General features: G+C 36.0%; 1 long non-coding RNA gene across 1 annotated transcript; it reads left to right on the forward strand.

Moving 5' to 3' along the window:
* Positions 1-713: 713 nt before the first annotated feature.
* LOC138920104 (uncharacterized) lies at positions 714-7464 on the forward strand. The gene is made up of 3 exons (XR_011430780.1): positions 714-1033; positions 2483-2609; positions 5629-7464. It is a non-coding gene; the product is annotated as an uncharacterized lncRNA (long non-coding RNA).
* Positions 7465-18460: the final 10996 nt, after the last annotated feature.

Consider the following 18460-nt stretch of genomic DNA (forward strand, 5'->3'; position numbering starts at 1 on the left):
CCCAGAGCACTGCAAGTGGGGTGCTTCTGGAGTTTTAGCTCATCCTGCCCACTTGGCTAGCTGTCCCTGTGCAGGACACAGGAGAAACAAACATACGCAGTGGCTCTGGACGCCACAGGCTATTGCTTGAGTTACCTGTCAGTTGGCTGACAGACAGTAAGGAAAGGCCCAGCAAAGACCTCCATGTCCTGTATTACTTAGATCCTGTTTGGTAAAATATGATCTACTTCTGCTGTGACTTGAAAAATGTAGTATTTAAACGAAAATAATTAGAAACAACCTCTTCTCAGAGGGGCTTTCATCTGCGTGAAATACTAGAAAAAATTAAAAGCTGAGGAGTTAGGCAGATCTGGATAAAACTTTAACATTTACTTGTGTTGTCATATTGGTCAAATTATTTAAACTCTCTTAATCTATTCTGATCCATATAATGGAGAAAATGGCGGGTGGGAGGACGAAATGAAATAACGCATGAAATGCTTGTTAAATAGGCCCGAGAACATAGTTACATGCGGCATTCAGCTTTAATCCTACATGGAAAGAAGATAGGATATATAATAGTCTGGCACAGTTAGTTGGCTGTTCCTTTCTCTAAAGCCTGATTTCGTATGTGAGTCATTGTGTGGTTGCTATAGAAATCACTGAATAGTAAAGATGATTATTTTAACAAATTCTTTTGTAACTTATTCACTGTAAAATACTTCTCTTTCTGAGTAGCCTGAGGTATGTGGTTTCTCTTGGAACGTTCTCTAAGAAGTTCGTCCTCAAGTATTTGAATTCCTTCTCCCTTCTCCCCAACCCCATATGGGATATGATACTTATGAGTAAAAAACCCAAAAAACAAAAAGAGATGAATTAGATACCCTCAGAGATTTACTGAAAGACTAAACAAATTTCGTAGTTTTGTATGTTTAACTCTGGACAAACTGCCTAATACGTTGATTCTGCTTCTTCCACATTCTGGAGCACTGTGTCATGCTCTGTGACTTCCCAGTCATTTCTGAAGAAAAAACCCTCAGCGGATGGGGCTGAGGTAAGTAAGCGTCATAGATAATCATTTTCTGGAGGAAACTGGTCTAGCTGAATACACTGTGCTGGATAGGCATTTGTTTCTTCTTTTCACAGTTTGGTTTTGTTGTTACCTTTTCTAATAAGACACATTCTTTAAAATGGAGAATGTGATATAATGAATGCCTCCAGAAAGTGAAGAACGTTTGAATGGCTTCATGAGAAAAGGCCTATATTTAACAAATATGTCTATTTAAATGTTTCAGATTTTCTTTCTGCTAAATAGAAAATTTAATTAGTGAAAAAAATCTAACAGAGAAGCCTGGTGTGAGGCTGGCCGTGGGGAGAGATGAGCAATGGGAGCATCCTGAGAAAGCTGTAAGGAAAGAGAGGCATTTTCTTACCTAAACTCCTAGCTCCCTAACAGTCACTCCTGCTGGGTGGAAGTCATTATGTTATGAGCATTGTCAGTGACCATGTCTAAGGTTAGCATTTGTAAGTCTCACTTTTCTTGAATCACTTTATAATGTTTTATTTTACAATTAGAGAGGAGGAAAGTCTGGATGTTTCTTTTATTCTTTGAGATTTTTTTTAATTGTGCCAGTATAATCAGAATATGGAGTTTTAGTAAATAATTATGGTACATGTTTAATAGTCCTATCAAAGAGCCGTTATCCTTGGGATCCTAAAAGAAATTATATAAATTCCCAGACAAAAAAGGATCATGAAACTCAGGTTGAATTCATTCACTCAACAAATATTGATGCAGTATCTACACTGCACTGTGACATTAGTGCTGGAGATACATGTTAAACAAAGTAATCATGCTGAGTTCCTGCCCTCATGGAGCTTTTCATCAATCAGGGGAGACATTCATTAATTATATGATCAACATATGTAAAATTGCAGCTCTATAGTGTGCTCTGAGGGAGTGCTATGGAGTCTTATAGTCGTCTGTACTAAGGGGTTCTAACGTAGTGTGGCCAGAAAAGGATTCCCTGAAAGAATAATACTGGACTAATATCCCGAGTAACTAGAAGAAGAGGAAAAGGAAATTGGGATCCTCCTGTCCAAAGGCCTTGGGGCAGGGAGAAGTATAAGGAACTAAAATAAACACAATGTGAATGAATCCCAGAGAGCAAAGCTTTAGAGAATGAGTTAAGGCTTTGCATAATTATCTGGAAAGAGATCGAAAGTCACCGGGATTTTTAAAGCAGCAGGAGCATTATTAAATTTGTGTTTTGAGAAAGCAATTCTGACTGCAAATTGGAGAATGGGTTGGAAATTTTAAAAAAGTGAAGGCTAATGCAGTAGTTCAGATGAGAGACCACCAGGTTTTAGTCTATACATGTCCATCTTTTTAAAGTCAGTAGTGACCACTACACTGACTGATCACATGGTCAAATATCACTCATTTTATCCAACTATTCAGCAACAGCTGACATCATCGATCACTCCTTTCTTCTCGAAACAGTGTTTCACCTGTCCTGCTCGGACCTCCATTGACCTCAGTCTCCTTGGCTGGTTCGTCCTCTCCCCGGGTAAGCTGCAATACTCCAGGACTTCTTCCACGGACTTCTCCCTCTATGCTTCCCTCCCAGGTGATCACATCTAATCCCAAGACTTTAATGTCTACATACATGCTGGTAACTTTTAAACCTGCACCTTCATTTGTAATCTTATTTATTGATGTTTTATTATATGTCAACCATGTCAAAGCATGTCTTGAATCTGACCTCCATTACCAACACAGTTTCAGGCCACCATTGCCAATTGCCTGTTTCAAGCCACCACCTTTCAATTGCAATAGCTTTCTACATTGCCTCCTTGCTTTCCTCCCAGCCTTCAAAACCATAAATTACATCACGTCACTCTCTTGCTCCAAACCCTCTAAAGTCTGTTAGTCTTCTGTAGAGTAAAATCCAAGATTCTTCTCATGACCTATAACGTCCTACATGATCTGCAGTCTGCTATCCTTCTGCCCTTTCTATTCTCTTCCCTGCTAGCTTCACTCTAGCCACACTGGCTTCCTTGCTGGTCTTGAAAAAATCTAATCAAGCCCAGGGATCTTGCATCTGCTGTTCTGTCTACCTGGAAAGCACCTGCACCTCAATAGCACAAGACCATCCCCCACGGTTCCCTCACACCTTTCCTCAAACATGTTTACATATAAACTTTTTTGACCACCCTCTCGAAAATAACACCCCATCCAAATCATTCCCCTTTGCTCCTACTGGCTTTATTTTTCTTCATGGAATTTATCACACAATTTATCCCATATGGAATTTATACCTCACATTTATATTTGTTCATTAATTAGTTTTATTATAACCCCCCCATAAAGATTGTGAGCTCAATGAAACCAGGAAGTTTGTCTTACTTATTGCTCTATGAGACAATGTGTATGGTAGGCATTCAATAAAGTATCTGTTGAGCAAATAAATGAATAAATCCATAAAATCAGATTAAAAATAAATTGGCTGCTAAGAATTTGAACTAAAGTGACTTACATATAGTGCATATGCAACAAATTACAGTTGTCAATAATTATCCATATATACTGCTATATTTAACTCTCAGAAATCCCCATGAGGTGAGAAATATTAGTCCTATTTTGCAGATAAGAAAATCGAAGGTTGAGAAAAATTGGAGATTTGCCTGAGATTCCACACTAGTATGTGTTTAAGTAAGGAATCCAACCTGGGTCTTAAACTCCTTTCCACTGTCTCCTTCACACAACCTAAGTACTGCCAGCAGAGTTGACTGACTTTGTGTCTTCAGGTAATTACATAAAGTAATCTTGGCACAAAAATAAAATAATGGCTTGTGGAATATGATAGGAATAAGGAGTCAGAAAAACTACATGTCAAATTCCAGCTCAAGTAATAACCCAGGTTGTGACCTTGAACACAGTCTTCACGTCTCAACTTCAATATTTGCCTCTATAAACTGATAATCTTCAAACTTGCATAGTACACAGTGGGACACCAATGATTAATGCTTTCTGCCTGCAAAGAATTATCTAAGTGCTAAATAATATTATCATTACTAACAGGCTTGGAATTTTGGTTCAGAACATTTGGCTACTTATCCAAACCTTATCTAAACTATCTTAAAGTTTTGGGTCTTTAAAACTGCCCTTACTAAAGCTTTCTCATTGCTTATAGTCTAAAATGATTGATTTAGAAGAGAGCTTATCCTGTGAATCTTGTAAAATTTTCAAATTTCTGCTTTTAAGGTTATCCCTCAAAAGGAGGTGAAGAAGTATTTATTAGGAAAGCAAAAGCAAGCTGCTAGGGAAGGGATTCCTTTCGAACTCGCCATTTGCTCTGAGCATCCTGCGGTGGATGCTGCTAATTTTCTGAATCTGTGGTTGAGCCAAATTTCAATGGCAGTGGGATTCCTGAACACTTCCTGCCCAAAGGGACCCAAAATCCAGGTACAACAAGCTAGAGGAGAACCACTGACTGGAAAATAGGTCATTAAAAAAATCATCCAGTATAGCCATTCAGTAACTTTCCTTGACAAGAATTTTAGATAACTCACTGTGGTACCAGTTTAAGTATTATTTTTCTCAATGCATACATATTATTTTGACAATCTTATATCACAGATATCATGTATATTGTTTACTTAGAGATTTATTGATTGCTTAATAGATGACAAGGATTTTGTTAGAACTAGAAATATAGAAATAAAGATATAGCCCCTAACATTACAAAAAATGTTAATGAAGTAAACACAGGAGCTTGGATGAAAGACCCTAATTTAAACTGAAGTTATAGCTCCTATGACTTTTGAGAAACACATAGCATAGACGTTAAAGCAATAGACTCAAACCAAATCACCTGGTTAGATTCCAGCTGTGCCACTTATTAGCTGTGTGAATTTTCACCAGTTATTTAATTTCTCTGGGCCTTGTCAGAGATATTAATAGAACCTATTTCATACAACTGTTGTGAAGATTAAATTAGGTAATATGCATAAAACACTTAGAAGTTACCTGGCATAAAATGTATAATTACTAGTCGTTCTTATTATTCCAAATATAATGGTCTTTCCCTGGTACCAACACACAATCCAACATTTTAGTCAAATCTAAGTCAGAATAACTATAGAATATCTCCATAGTAGGTGACAACGTTAAGAAGTTCTTAATGTGATTGAGCACTATTTATGAGTTTCATTCAGGACTTTACCACTTACTACCTGAATGAACTCGGACAAGTTACTTAAACTCTCTGTTCTTCCATTTCCTTTATTGCAAACAGGAGATAATATTTGTACTTCTGATGAGGAGGGGTTAAATTAATTAATAAAAGTAAAGGACTTAGAAAAGAACCTGACACATTGAGCTAATCAATAAATGTTAGTTATTTTTTTATTGCTAACATCAGAAAATAAATTATGATTAAAAGGAAAGGGACCAGAGTCTCTATGAGTAATTAACAATAAAATTCATCATATATCATTTTAAAGTACAAAATGCTTCCTCTAAGACGAACATAGCTATTAGTAAGAAATAATCAATGAAAAATAAATACTTTCAGGTCTACAGCTGACAGAGTCAAAAAAATATATATAACAGCTGACAGGTAATGAATTGTATGATCTTTTCAGAGTGTTGTTGGACAAGCTCCTGTGGGTAGACATCAATCTTCAGAATTTATATAGTGCCTACTGACGAGCCCGAAGCCCTTAACAAGCTGGGACGTGGGATAATTTAAAGTAGCATCAAGGAAAAGAAACACAAAATAAGCAGCGGAAGGAAAGAGTGCCTGACACTCTGCTGAGTTTCACAACGTGGCCGATGGCCTACTTCAGTCTTAAGAGCCACACCTGAAGTTGCTGTGTCTTGTTTGAACACTTAGCTCCAAGTCCCAAGGAAGTTAGAGGATCCAACGTCTACCGATATCATAACTTTTTATCATAACTGACACGATTCTTCTACAATGAACATCAAATGTGTTTGGGGGAGATCTTTCCTATTACAGACTGGCAAGGTGTAACATAATCCTCCTCTTCTTCTCACAAATGGAATTATTTTCATGTATAGTTTTGGAGGTTACAGAATCATCATCTCCTACATTGGCGTGTGTGAAAACAATGGCTCTGTTTATAGTCCCATCCACTCATCTTTCCTGTTCTTTCTAAACTCGCTAAATTCTTATTTACAGCCTCCCCACCCCGCAAGGTACACTGGCCGATTTCCAGCTCATTCCTAAGAGAAGATAGCATTTCCAGGTCTGTGCACACTGAACGTATTCAGAGAAGATTTCTCCTTGCTAAGGCCAGGATGATAGGAAATTTCCTACTATTCCAGCAAATGAACCAGCTTTTATTTGCTCAGTGTGCTCAATGACAGCCCTCTCATGCTCGAGTGGACATTCTGGGGGTGGCCTGGCTCAGAATCCAAAGACAGAATAGTTTCTGTGGGGCAGCACAAATCCTGCAAAATTGCATGCGGTTTCTCCTTAAAAATTGTTTATTAAAAGCCTTACCAATAGTTAGGAGTATCCCAGAGATGTTGGCAAAGAAATTCTACTTGTACAAATCATGCAAATATGTGTCTCTAGGATTTTTTAAAATAATAAACTCAAATTGGTTTATATCTTGTTGCATTTACACTTGTTAAACAATAAATAAGGTAATAAGATCTTCTTTATTGTTACACAGCCAACAAAGGTTATGACCGAACTAGTTTTGATTCAGACAAAACGGAAATTGCGTATATCCCTCCATCTAGGATAAGCCTGTAAAAACTGACGAGCGTGGCAGCAACTAAGCCTTGATCTGCTTCTCTTCTCTCCTTGGAGTGCGACTGCTTGGGTGAAAACAGAACAGCAGTTATAGAATCTGCCTCCACCTTGAAGAAGCTGTGGGAGTTGACACAAAAACTGCTATAAAACATATATATATATTTTTTGCACTTTCCTGATTCCTCACTTTCTACAAACTCCCAATTTAAAGTAAACCATCACCAACAAAAAACAAACGGTAACCCTGTACTTCTGGCTAAGTATTTTTCTCTACTCCCAAGATCACTTTATTAGTGGCAACCCACATATTGCTGCTTGATAAGATAATCTATTCCAGACAGCCACTTGGCATCTTAATGAAATCAGTTAGAAATAACCTAGTAGATGTGTGGAAGAAATATTCAAAATAAAGTTTACAAGAGAATAATTAGTATTTCCTAGTAATAAAAGAGCTGCTTTCAAAAAGAGATGAAACATTAGTTTGAAATATTTCTTTAAAATATGTGAGTACAAGCTACCTTTATGGAAGAGCTTCGGTTTAAAGAATTAAGATTTACATTGAGCCATACAAAAGTTGCTTTGCTGAATGGCTGCATATAAATTGAGCCTTTGAAAGTTGAATACCTAAACGCGTGATATCTATTTAGAGAACCATATGGAACCCTTTTATTAAAATAAAGATCTTTCCTTGTTGTTATTGTTTTGTCATTTTCTGTGATAATTTTCTGGCCGAATTTTTTAAAACAAAGCACACTTACGACATAAAAATAAGAGACTTTGGGGAAAAATCTATGTTGTGACACCTTTAACCTATCAAGTGATTATAACAAGGGCTATCTAAAATTGAAAATGGCTGGAAAAAATTTCTTTGAACTTTCATCTTATAGAATTTTCCATCTGATTTCACAAAAGGCATTTTAAAGTTGATGTGTCTTGCTACCAATGGGCAGCTCTAAATTCACTGAACTGCCTTCTTCCTCATGGCAGGCATCACTGACGGCCTTAGGAAATGAATGCTGAATCCACTATTGAATCTCCTGCAGATAAGGGATGGCACAGTTATCCTCACCTGCTTGCAAAGAGAAGTGAGTGTAGCGTATTTTGTATAAGGACCCAGTACAATTACATTAAAGAATAAGCCAGCCTCATGGTGAGGGTATGGAAAGCAACTATAACACATTTTTCAAACACTGGTAATGTTATTGTTACTTCAATGTCTTTTCAAATAGAGACAGAATGTACCTTCCTTCCAAGAAGGGATCATAACAGTGAAACAGGAACAAAGAAATGAGAAACATTGCATCTTTCTGAGGGTGCAGCTTTTATACGATTCTGACACTAGGTTATTTAATCACTTTAAGTGTCTGTAGCAGCACTTCTCTTCCTCCTAGCAATTTGGACTAGAAAGACTGTGACAGCAACTGGAATATGAGTCACAGGATGTACTTTAGGTCAAGGCAGCACTGAAGGAAGGCCAAGTCAATACTTTTTCAAATGGTGGAAGTTTAGGGGATTTTTCTTTTCCTTTTTTCTTTTTCTTTTTGGTTTGCTTTCATTTTTTAAAGTATTGATTTTATGTTTTGGACTAAAGATCTTCATGTTCCTAGAGTTTGGGCTGCCATTAAAAATAAGAATTACAGGGGAGTTTTTGTTGGTGTTATTGCAGTTGCTTTTAAATAATATTAGAGAATGCTATTGTGTGTGGATAGATAATTTTGCCCAGTCTTTTCCTGATCTAAAGTTATCCTGATCCGAAGTTCAAGATTAAAAAGATTTCCAACTAGAACACATTTAAGTAATTGTGGCCACAGCATATTTCATGGAATAAAACATATTCAGCAGTTTCAAGTTACTTAAATTATATTTCTTTTTATTGAAATCTTACTTTGAAAATCAGAATTCCGGGGATCAGGAAGCTTTTTTAACTCATCTGACTGATCAGATTCAATGTACAATGAATATTCATGGTAAGTGTCAGGACATGTATTATGCCTAGAGACAAGTGTTGATAAGATATGTTTTTGGCAGTACAGGCGACTGGGGAGGTGTTGGGGAAGAGAAGATAAACATTGTGTCTGGCAATGTCTCTTATAATTTCCAAGACATCAATCACCATGATGATGATGCCTATAAAGAGACATATCAACTTAAAATCAATACATAATGTGCTAAATTCTTTACACTTTGCTGTAGGAGGCAGGGACAGGGAGGGAAAGGAAGGAGAGTAAGTCATAGATCTAGGAAGTGTGACTAAGAGTAAGCACTTTCCTCAGGCCCTGGACACAACATGATGGCATGTTTTCCCTGGACAACCTAATCTTATTTCCTTGGAAAGGGTTGGGCCTGGGCAGTGGGATAGAGGTGTGCTCAGAACACATCTGGACCGGGAATTTTAAGTGCACTTAGCAAAGATTATTGATTGCTATTGGGATAGATGGGCTTTCACTTTTCAACAGCTCATTTTTTGTGGAACTGGGAAACTGGAATGCTCAGAACAAGAAGTATACTTAGATAGATTGCAACACAGTAGATTTAATTCCATTTTTAGGGAAAATGAGTTATTCACTAGATTTATAGTGTTGACTGGAAATCTAAGGCATGTTATAAGATCTGTACCAGACAATATGGATGAGAGAATAATAATGCATAGCCCCTGCCTTAGAGAGCTCTGTGTTAGTAGTTCATCAATGCAATTTTATGGTAGAAGAGTCAAAAGTTGTATTTGAATAAGGAATGATCGCAGACTACTGTTTAATCTCCCATAAAGAAGAAAATAACATTGGTCTACTATTATTTGCTAATCATAATTTATTGCTAAATTATATCTGTCAACTTTCTTCCTAACATCTCAGGACATGTGGAAAATAACGTGCCTTGAAGGTTGCACTGTATGGAAGAAATATTCTTTCAGAAATGAATAACCTAAAGTTAAGCCACTGAATGTCTCCCCATCTGCCCCATGAAGAGCTAAGTCCAGTCCCTTTATCTTCAGAGTTTTCCTTATCATCTTCTTCTGAAAGATAAATTGTCTTTAATTTCCAAGAACCCAAAACATAATGAATACTAACCCGGAATATGAATTCAAATTGCTGCTTTGGTTTTATTCTTTCCTGAAGGGAAGGAAAACTTCTCTATTTTCCTAATGCTGTTCATTTGTTCATACCTCTCATTCACAGAATCACTAAGGGACTCTGTGGTTGTTCCCCAAATTCTAAAGTTAACAGAGTTTTCCAATCACCTTAATTCGCTGATTATAAATCTTCCCTGAGCATCCATTATAGGAGTCAGCCTCACTTCCTCTTGGTCCCATTTAAAACAAGAGTGTGCTCACACATTGAACTAACTAGAGTAACGCTGGGAATTTACTCATTATTACGCATATTTCTATTTAATCTGCCTTAAAAAATTCATTCTTCTCTAAAAAATCATTTCCCTTACAAGCAATAATGCAAACTTTCTATTTTAAAATTCTTACAAATTCAAAATAGAAAATTTGGCAAAGAATGGTAGAAAATTTTTTTTAAAAACTGAAATACTTCACCTAGAAACAAATTTTTAATTTGTATATTTTGGTGTATTTTTTAGAGAAAAATGAAAATATTGGATTAACAAAAAATATGCAATATACAATTTTACATCTAATTTTTTAACTAATGTCATTAGTTTCTTTTCTGTGTTGTTAAATATTCTTAGTAAATATTATTTTTAAATAAATATAAAATAATGCTGCTTGGATGCAAAATACTTTTAATATTTTGATGATCTTATTTTTCCATTTTCTTATTAAATATATTTGAGATGTATTTTGTTACATAGTGAAGTAAAGATCTAACACAATCTTTTTCAAAAAATAATGCTTGCAACCATTTTCTTTGGAATAATGTATTCTTCCTCATTGGTTGCATTTGCTTTCCACAGCTGTGTAACCGATATGCTCAGATCTGCTCATACTCTCCTCTGATCCATGATGTTAACAAAGTGATCTTTTAAAACCCAAATTTTATTATATTACTCCATTGTCTGAGCAACTTGTGGAATATAAGGAAGACTGCAAGAAAGGTAGATTTTAAGTGAAAATAAACCAGTGTATCAGTTTTGAAAATGTGAGTTATTCACTAGATTTCCATATAGAGATGTTGAGCTTGGAGTTTAGAGATGGGCAACATGTAGATAATTTTTAAGGTGTACGATTGGATTGAAATCACTTTGGGGGAGTTCAGAGCTTCAGTTCTGAAGCACTCCATTGTTTAGAGGTAAAGCAGTTGAGAAATTACTGACAAAGAGATTAAGAAGGGGCAGCTGAAGAGGGAGAAGGAGCCAACAGAGTGACAGTTAATGATGAAAGTGCATCAAGGAGAAGATACCAGTTGTGGCTGCTAATAGGTAAAGCATGATGAGTCTAAGAGTTTACCCTTGGATTTAGCAATCTGGTGGTCAGTGACCTTCTCATTAGTTGTTTTGGTGGAGAAACTTTGACTGGAGTGAGTTTAAGAAACCATAGAGAAGATCAGGGAAATGAGTATAAAAAATACTTCCAAAAAATATTGCTGTAATGGTAAGCAGATAAATGGATTGATAGCTAAAGTAGGCTGTAGAGACAAAAGAATTTCTTTTAAAGATGGAAAATATGGCGTGTTTGTATTCAGATGGGAATGATTCAACTGACAGGGAAAAATTAAGGAGCAGAAAATTAAGATGAGAAAGTAGGCAATTGTTGGAAAAGGGGCCTAAAATAGGTGAGAGGGGTTAGGATCTATTATAAAAGTGGAAGGATGGACTTAAATGGGAGCAATAATAGCTTATATATTATAAAAGGAGGGAAGCAGAGCATATTCATATACAGGCTGATGTGAAGAAGTGCCGGTGGGGTAGATGGAGGGTCCCTTCTGATTATTTCAATTTTTATTTTTTAGTCAAATATGAATCAAGGTCAGCTGAGAGTGGGCATGTTAAGGATCTATCAGAGTTTTGAGTAGAAAGGTGTGAAATTGTCCTTAGACTAAGAGGGAGAATGAAATGACCAAGATAGTAAGGCAGCTCTATGAGCAGTCCAATTTGATATTAGAAATTCAAGATGAGACAGAGTCAGCATGATTTCGCATTTTGTACTAACTATTCTATTTCATGGATATAGAAATGCCATAGACAGAAAGTTAGGTTTAACAAAAGTTTGGGTTTTTCCATGTAAATATGACAAAGTTTAGGAAAGTCAGGAGTTGATGGGGTACAGAAGGAGTGATTATAATGATTAATACCAGAATGTAAGCTGAGGAAGAAGGAAGGGGAGTACCTGAGGAGGAAAGTGAAAATATGACAAAGTCTATGGAGCGTAGACTGCTGGGGCAGAGGAAGAATTGTGCCCAAGTGTATTCGAGGGAGTGAGCTAGAGCAAGAGAGCGAGATTCCCAAATCTGAGGTCACAGAAGTGGAGTGCTTCAGGTAATTTTACATCATCATTTATGAATATTGGACTGGATGGTTGATAAGGAACTAAGAGACCAGGGTGTAAGAAGTAACACCTATGTGAAAATTGCAATTTCCAAGAATCAAGAATCATGAGAGAAGGAGTAGTGTTGAAGAGAATTATAATAAACCAGAAACTAAAATTCTCAAGGAGTTGGGGAGGGGTGACCTAGAGATGTGTTAATATCATCTTAACTGTGTTTTTTAAAAGGTTGTTTAGGTTTCTTTCTTAGCTATGCCTATAATTTTTTTGTTGGTTCCTGTCTCTTTCCTCAGTCTTCCTGAACTATCTTATCATTTCACATCTTTGTCACTTTCAAACTAATTCAAGGAGAGTTTCTTATCTTTCTTCTTTACCTTATGAATTTCCTGTACTGCCACTTAAGGGCTTTTTTATTCCCTCAAATGAAGATTTTAATTCTATTACTCTTGAAATATTTACTTCTATCAATTCTTTTTCATTTTCTTCACACTTTCATTGTAACTGGTTCTCAGAGTATAGTTTTCTTTTCCTACTTTATAAAGTTTAGTCCTTCTTATATCATTCTAAAAGTGCAGAACTGCCTCCAAAATGTTATACTGGTTTTTGTAGCAAATACTTTTGTCCCAGAGATATGCTTCCCACATCTTTGGATGATGTTTCTTTTCCTTTCTTCTGTAGGATTTCTTCACAGGTTCTAAGTCTTTTTCATCGACTTGTCCTCACATGAGGACAGAGTTCCTCAGGTCCAGTTTTGCCAGCAGGATAGGTATGAGAATTATCCTTGACTGCACTTGGTGGCTAAGTGAATCTATCTTATTGAATGCTACTTGAATCATCTTCACATTAGTTGGATAAAAGGCTGATACGTTTTGCTCCAATTGTCAGTTTAAGAAGTTAATAAGTACATGAAAAAATGCTCAACATCATTAGTCATTAGGGAAATGCAATTTAAAAAAAACTGAGATACCACTCTACACTCACTACAATGGCTACAATAAAAAAGAGGGACATTAACAAGTGTTGGTGAGGATGTAGAGAAATCAGAACACTCATACATTACTGGTGGGAAAGTAAACTAACGCAGCCACTTTGGCTTTTGATAATTTGATAATAATGTGCGTTAGAGTGGATTTCTCTGAATTTATTCCGCCTGTAGCTCTTTGAGCTTCTTATATGCATGGATTTACATATTTCATCAAACAAGAGATGTTTTGGGCCATTATTTTTTCAAACAATCTTTCTGCTCCTTTCTCTCCTCTACCACTGGGACTCCCATTATGCACATGTTGGTCCACTTGATGGTGCCCCATAGATCTCTTAGACTCCATTCATTTTCTTCACTCTTTTCTCTTTTGGCTCCTCAGACTGGAGAATCTCAATTGACCTGTCTTTGATTTCACTTATTCTTTCTTTTTTCTCTTCAAATCTGCTGTTGCAATCTTCTAGTGAACTTTTCAATTATTGTATGTTCAGGCTCCAGGTGTCTATTTGGCTCTTTTTTAAAAAAATAATTTCTACTTCTTTCTTGACATTTTCTATTTGGTGAAACATTATTCTCCTGGTTTCCCTTCATTATTTTTCTATAGTTTCCTTTAGCTCTTTGGGCATATTTAAAATAGTTGATTTAAAATCTTTGTCTAACATGTCCAATGCTCAGGATACTTCAGAGACAGTTTCTATTAACGTCTTTTTTTCCCCTGTGAAAAGGCCATACTTTCTTTCTTCTTTCTTTGTATGTCTTGTAATTTTTGTTGAAAGCTGGACATTTTGAATATTATAATGTTATAGCACAGGAAATCAGATCATTCTCAATCCCCAGGGTTGCTGCTGCTTGTAGTGGGTTATTTGTTTGTTTAGTGACTTTTCCAAACTATTTTGGTAAAGTCTACATTCTTTGGCATGTGTTACTACTGAAATCTGTGTTCCACTAGCTTAGTGGTCACCTAGTGTTTTAACAATTTTCTTAAACACTTGGCATCAAAAATAAAAGAGAGAAAAAGGAAAAAGAAAAAAAACTCCCCCAGTCTTTATATATTGGCTCTGTGTCAGGGTGCTCCTTCAACACTAGCCAGGCTATTTACAACTCTGCCTTAGCTGTCACTTGTGCTTGTGTGGAGCCTGAAGCGGAGCCAGGGGTGAAAGCTTAAGGTATTTTTTAGGCCCTTTCTGAGCGTGTGGCCCATCCTGGGCATGTGCATGGCCTCCCTGATTGTCTGCTACATTCAGGAACTTTTAAAAGCCCTCATTCCCCCACAGACCTCCTTTCCCAATCTCTTGATTCCTAACGTTTTGGTCTGTCCATTGCTAGTCTTGACTGTAAACTCTTGCCCCAGGCTGCCATGGCCAATAGTTTTGCCTTCATATGCTTTCTCAAACACCACCCAGGAAGCCACCCTGGCCCTGGGAATATTTCAAATCAGGCAAAACAATGGCAAGCCCTTGCACTGGTCCTTCAAGGAGCTGCCGAACAAGTTGAAACCCATAGTCACAATTCTTTGAGAATAAGGTCTACATTACTCTCTCTGGCACTAGCAACCTAAACCAGGATTTCAGGCTGCCAGCATCACAGCTACTGCCAATCTTGTAGTAGAGACAATGAGCAGGGAAATTAAAATGCCAGAGCACTCTCTTACCCCAATGCAGCAGCTTATTTCTTCATTAAGCTTTCCCCTGGCTATGATAAGTTTTGAAGAAGATTCCAGAGTTCTGAAAAAGTTGATTCTGACCATTTTACTAGCTTATTAGTTGCTTTTGTGGAAGTACAAAGCTCTAGAATTCCCTCATCTGCCTAATTAGTGATGTCACCACGTTAGTGCAGCCACTTTTGAAAACAGTTTGACCCTCCTCAAAAAGCTTAACCTGTTATTACACGACCCAGCAATTTTAAGTTCAAGTATAGACCTGAGAGAATTGAAAACACAGCACCACACAAAAACCTGTACACAAATGTTCATAGCAGCATTATTCATTACAGCACCCCCACTCAAATGGAAAGAACCCAAATGTCCAGCAACTAATGAAATCGATAAATAAAATGTGATAGATCTACACCATGAATACTACACAGCCATAAAAAGGAATGAAGTACTGATACATGCTAAAACATAAGTGGACTCTGAAAACATTATGCTAAATGAAAGAAGTCAGACACAAAAGCACACATATTATATGATTCCATTTGTATGAAATGTCTAAAATAAGCAAATACATATGGACACAAAGTAGATTAGTGGTTACCAGGAACTGGGGGGAAGGAGGACTGGGGAGTGACCATTAATGGGTATAGAGTTTCATTTGCGGGTGATGAATATGTTCTGTACATAGATAATAGCAACGGCTGCACAAGTTTGTGAATATACTAAAAACCTCTGAATTACACAGTTTTAAACAGTGAACTTTATGATACATGAATTATAACAATTAAACCTTTTTCTTATAAAGTACTAATGTCTCATCTAAATTATTTCTTCTTCTAGATATACTATAGTGCTCTTGGATAGCATAAGTAGGTAGAACATATATCTCCCAAGGTATTCACTGATTGATAATACTTACTTATAAGGAAAATATTCAAGCATGTGCTTTCATGGTGGGGCTAATTTTGTACATTGTTTTATTTTGTTTCTAAGAACCTATAACTTTTCTTATGCAGAAGTTTATAATATCCTAAAATATGTGCCACAGTTCAAATATATGGAATTAGATAAATTGCAAATATTAAAACAAACTTGACTCTAATAACTAATCAACAAAGTTTATATAAAACAAGCAAAAGAAGTTGCTATGATAATAACATTGGTATTTTTATACTTTTAAGATCTTTCATTTGATAATAGACTTGCCATAATATATTTTGACACAGGATTTTTTTATACCACATATTAGCAAATCATCTTTATGTTTAACATTGAAAACTTTCCCTCTCACATAGAAATGAAACTATTTACTATATGGTTCATTGAATCACCAGAGCTCAACATATTAGAAGTGCTCAGTCTCAATATTTCTTTACATACTGGTTACACTATAAGCCAAAGAGAAGGAAGACTTTACACAGAATTTCTAGCAGAGGTTTCAATACCTTTCCTAACCTCTCTTTCATAAAAAGGAATCAATAAAATGAAAATGCAGGTATTATTTGCCACACTTAAGTAACAACACTTGGCTTGTCTTTCTCTGAGTCTAGAAAGGAAAAAAGAAACTATAGAAAAATGTACTTTTTAGACTGAAATTTTTTATTCTAGTATTCATTTGCCCTATGAAACTATTACAAGTATTTGTTAGTGACAGAGCTTCAGGGAGCAGAACATTATTTACTGCACAGAAAAATAATGACACATATAAGAAGAAATAAGAAAAATGCTATAACATTATGATTATTGATTAAACACCCTGAAGATTAGTATATTTTGAAAGCTCTATTTTCATTGCTAACTTAGTTATTTCTAATATTTATATTCTTATCAAATACATGCATATGCTCTGTCATGAACTGAATGCTTGTGTCCCCCTCAAATTCTTATGTTGACGCTGTAACACCCAATGTGATAGTACTTAGAGATGGAGTCGTTGGGAGGTAATTAACGTTAGGTGAGAACATGAGAATGGAGCCATCATGGTGGGATTAGGGGCATTATAAGAAGAGACAGGAGGGAGTTTGCACCTAGGAAAGGTTAATCTACTGCATGAACTGAAAAAAAGCTATTTAGTGAACCTGCAAAATTACTTACACCCAAGCTGACTAATATTTCTTTATACCAGTGATGCACTTGTTATTTTATCCATAGTTACTCTAGAAGAATTTGAGTCCTTCTTAAAAGATATTTCAGGAAACTCATTAGAACAATTAATACTGCTTATTGTATAAATCACAATGTTTAAAATCATGTTGTGACTACTGAGTCATTTGAAAGCATTTCATTTACATTTGAGAGGGAATATGTATAACATTGCTTCACTGAAAGAACACTGTGATTAATTCCTCTTCTTCTTAGTTCTTTAGGAATACCTCTTATAAGATTTGTGACTAATTCAGGGTTAATTTCCAAAGAAAGACTCAGTGGTAAAAAGAGAGGAGGTTTCTTTTAGAGCAAATATTCTCAGTTTTTGATAATTCAGTCTGTTGGGCCTGCCAAATTTTGCTCTGATGCATTCCATGCAGACAGACAACACTAGCAGGCGTGAGCAGGTGCTATTTGTGAAATCTAGTGGGATTAATTCTTTGTAGTTTAACAAGCACAAGCTGTATTATGCACTAAATCACCTCAATGTTAGTCTCCTAAAGAATTATCTTAAACAAACCACAATCTGTTGCTAAGAGAGATAAAATAATAATAATAATTAGAGCAGAGAAGCGTTGTAACCTTCCGACCAAGACCTTGTTGACATTTCAGCTTTTTCCATGAATTGAACTTGTCAAGTTTATATAGGTGGTATTTGCACTGATTTAGTTTCTCATGTGTTATCACAAAGCTTATGTTATATTTTTCAAACAAAGTGTCAAAAAGCCTGTCCAATGATACGGAAAATCCTGGAAGAACGACATGTGCAGGATACTCATGATAAGTCAAAACAACAATTTGACTCGGTCTCACATCTTAGCACTATAAAACTCAGGACTTAAAGAGAAGACATTTTATAGTAAGATTTTAAACTATTTATTTTTTCTAGTTTTGACTGTTATTAATGATTCAATGTACTTAATTGAGAAATAAGCCACGTAGTATACATCCTGTAACTTGACTGAGCCAGAGGTAGGCTCAGAACGCTTCTCTTGCATAAAAATAAAGGAAGTACAGACACTCACTGTGATTAAATTGAAGACTGACAGACCTGCAGTCTTCAAGAACACATGATTGACCACCATTTACCTTTGGTGTATTACATACAGGATATGCTTCAAGTGTTGTTTAAACCAAGAGAAATTTCACAGTGCACAACAATGTTACATTTAGCACAAATCCTCTAGGGTAGAGGCTAAGCAACTGGATCAGTATCAAGAACAGAATGCTTTCAGCTTCGATGAATGGAACCCAAGATTACTGATAGGACCGACTGGTAAAAGATGAACTTTCTACCAAAAGCAGGAATTGATTAAGCGAAAGAATGAGAAACAGTTTTAAAGATTAAGGAATTTCCTTTAAAAAGGCTTCTAAATGGTCTTATGATTTTGAAAATGCTATCAGTTATATTCTTGGCACAATCAGAGGCTGTGCTATTTTCCTGTTAAATGCTATACCAATTGTTT

Source organism: Equus caballus, chromosome 2 (genome assembly GCF_041296265.1).
Source record: "Equus caballus isolate H_3958 breed thoroughbred chromosome 2, TB-T2T, whole genome shotgun sequence".
In the NCBI taxonomy this organism is placed as follows: Eukaryota; Metazoa; Chordata; class Mammalia; order Perissodactyla; family Equidae; genus Equus; species Equus caballus.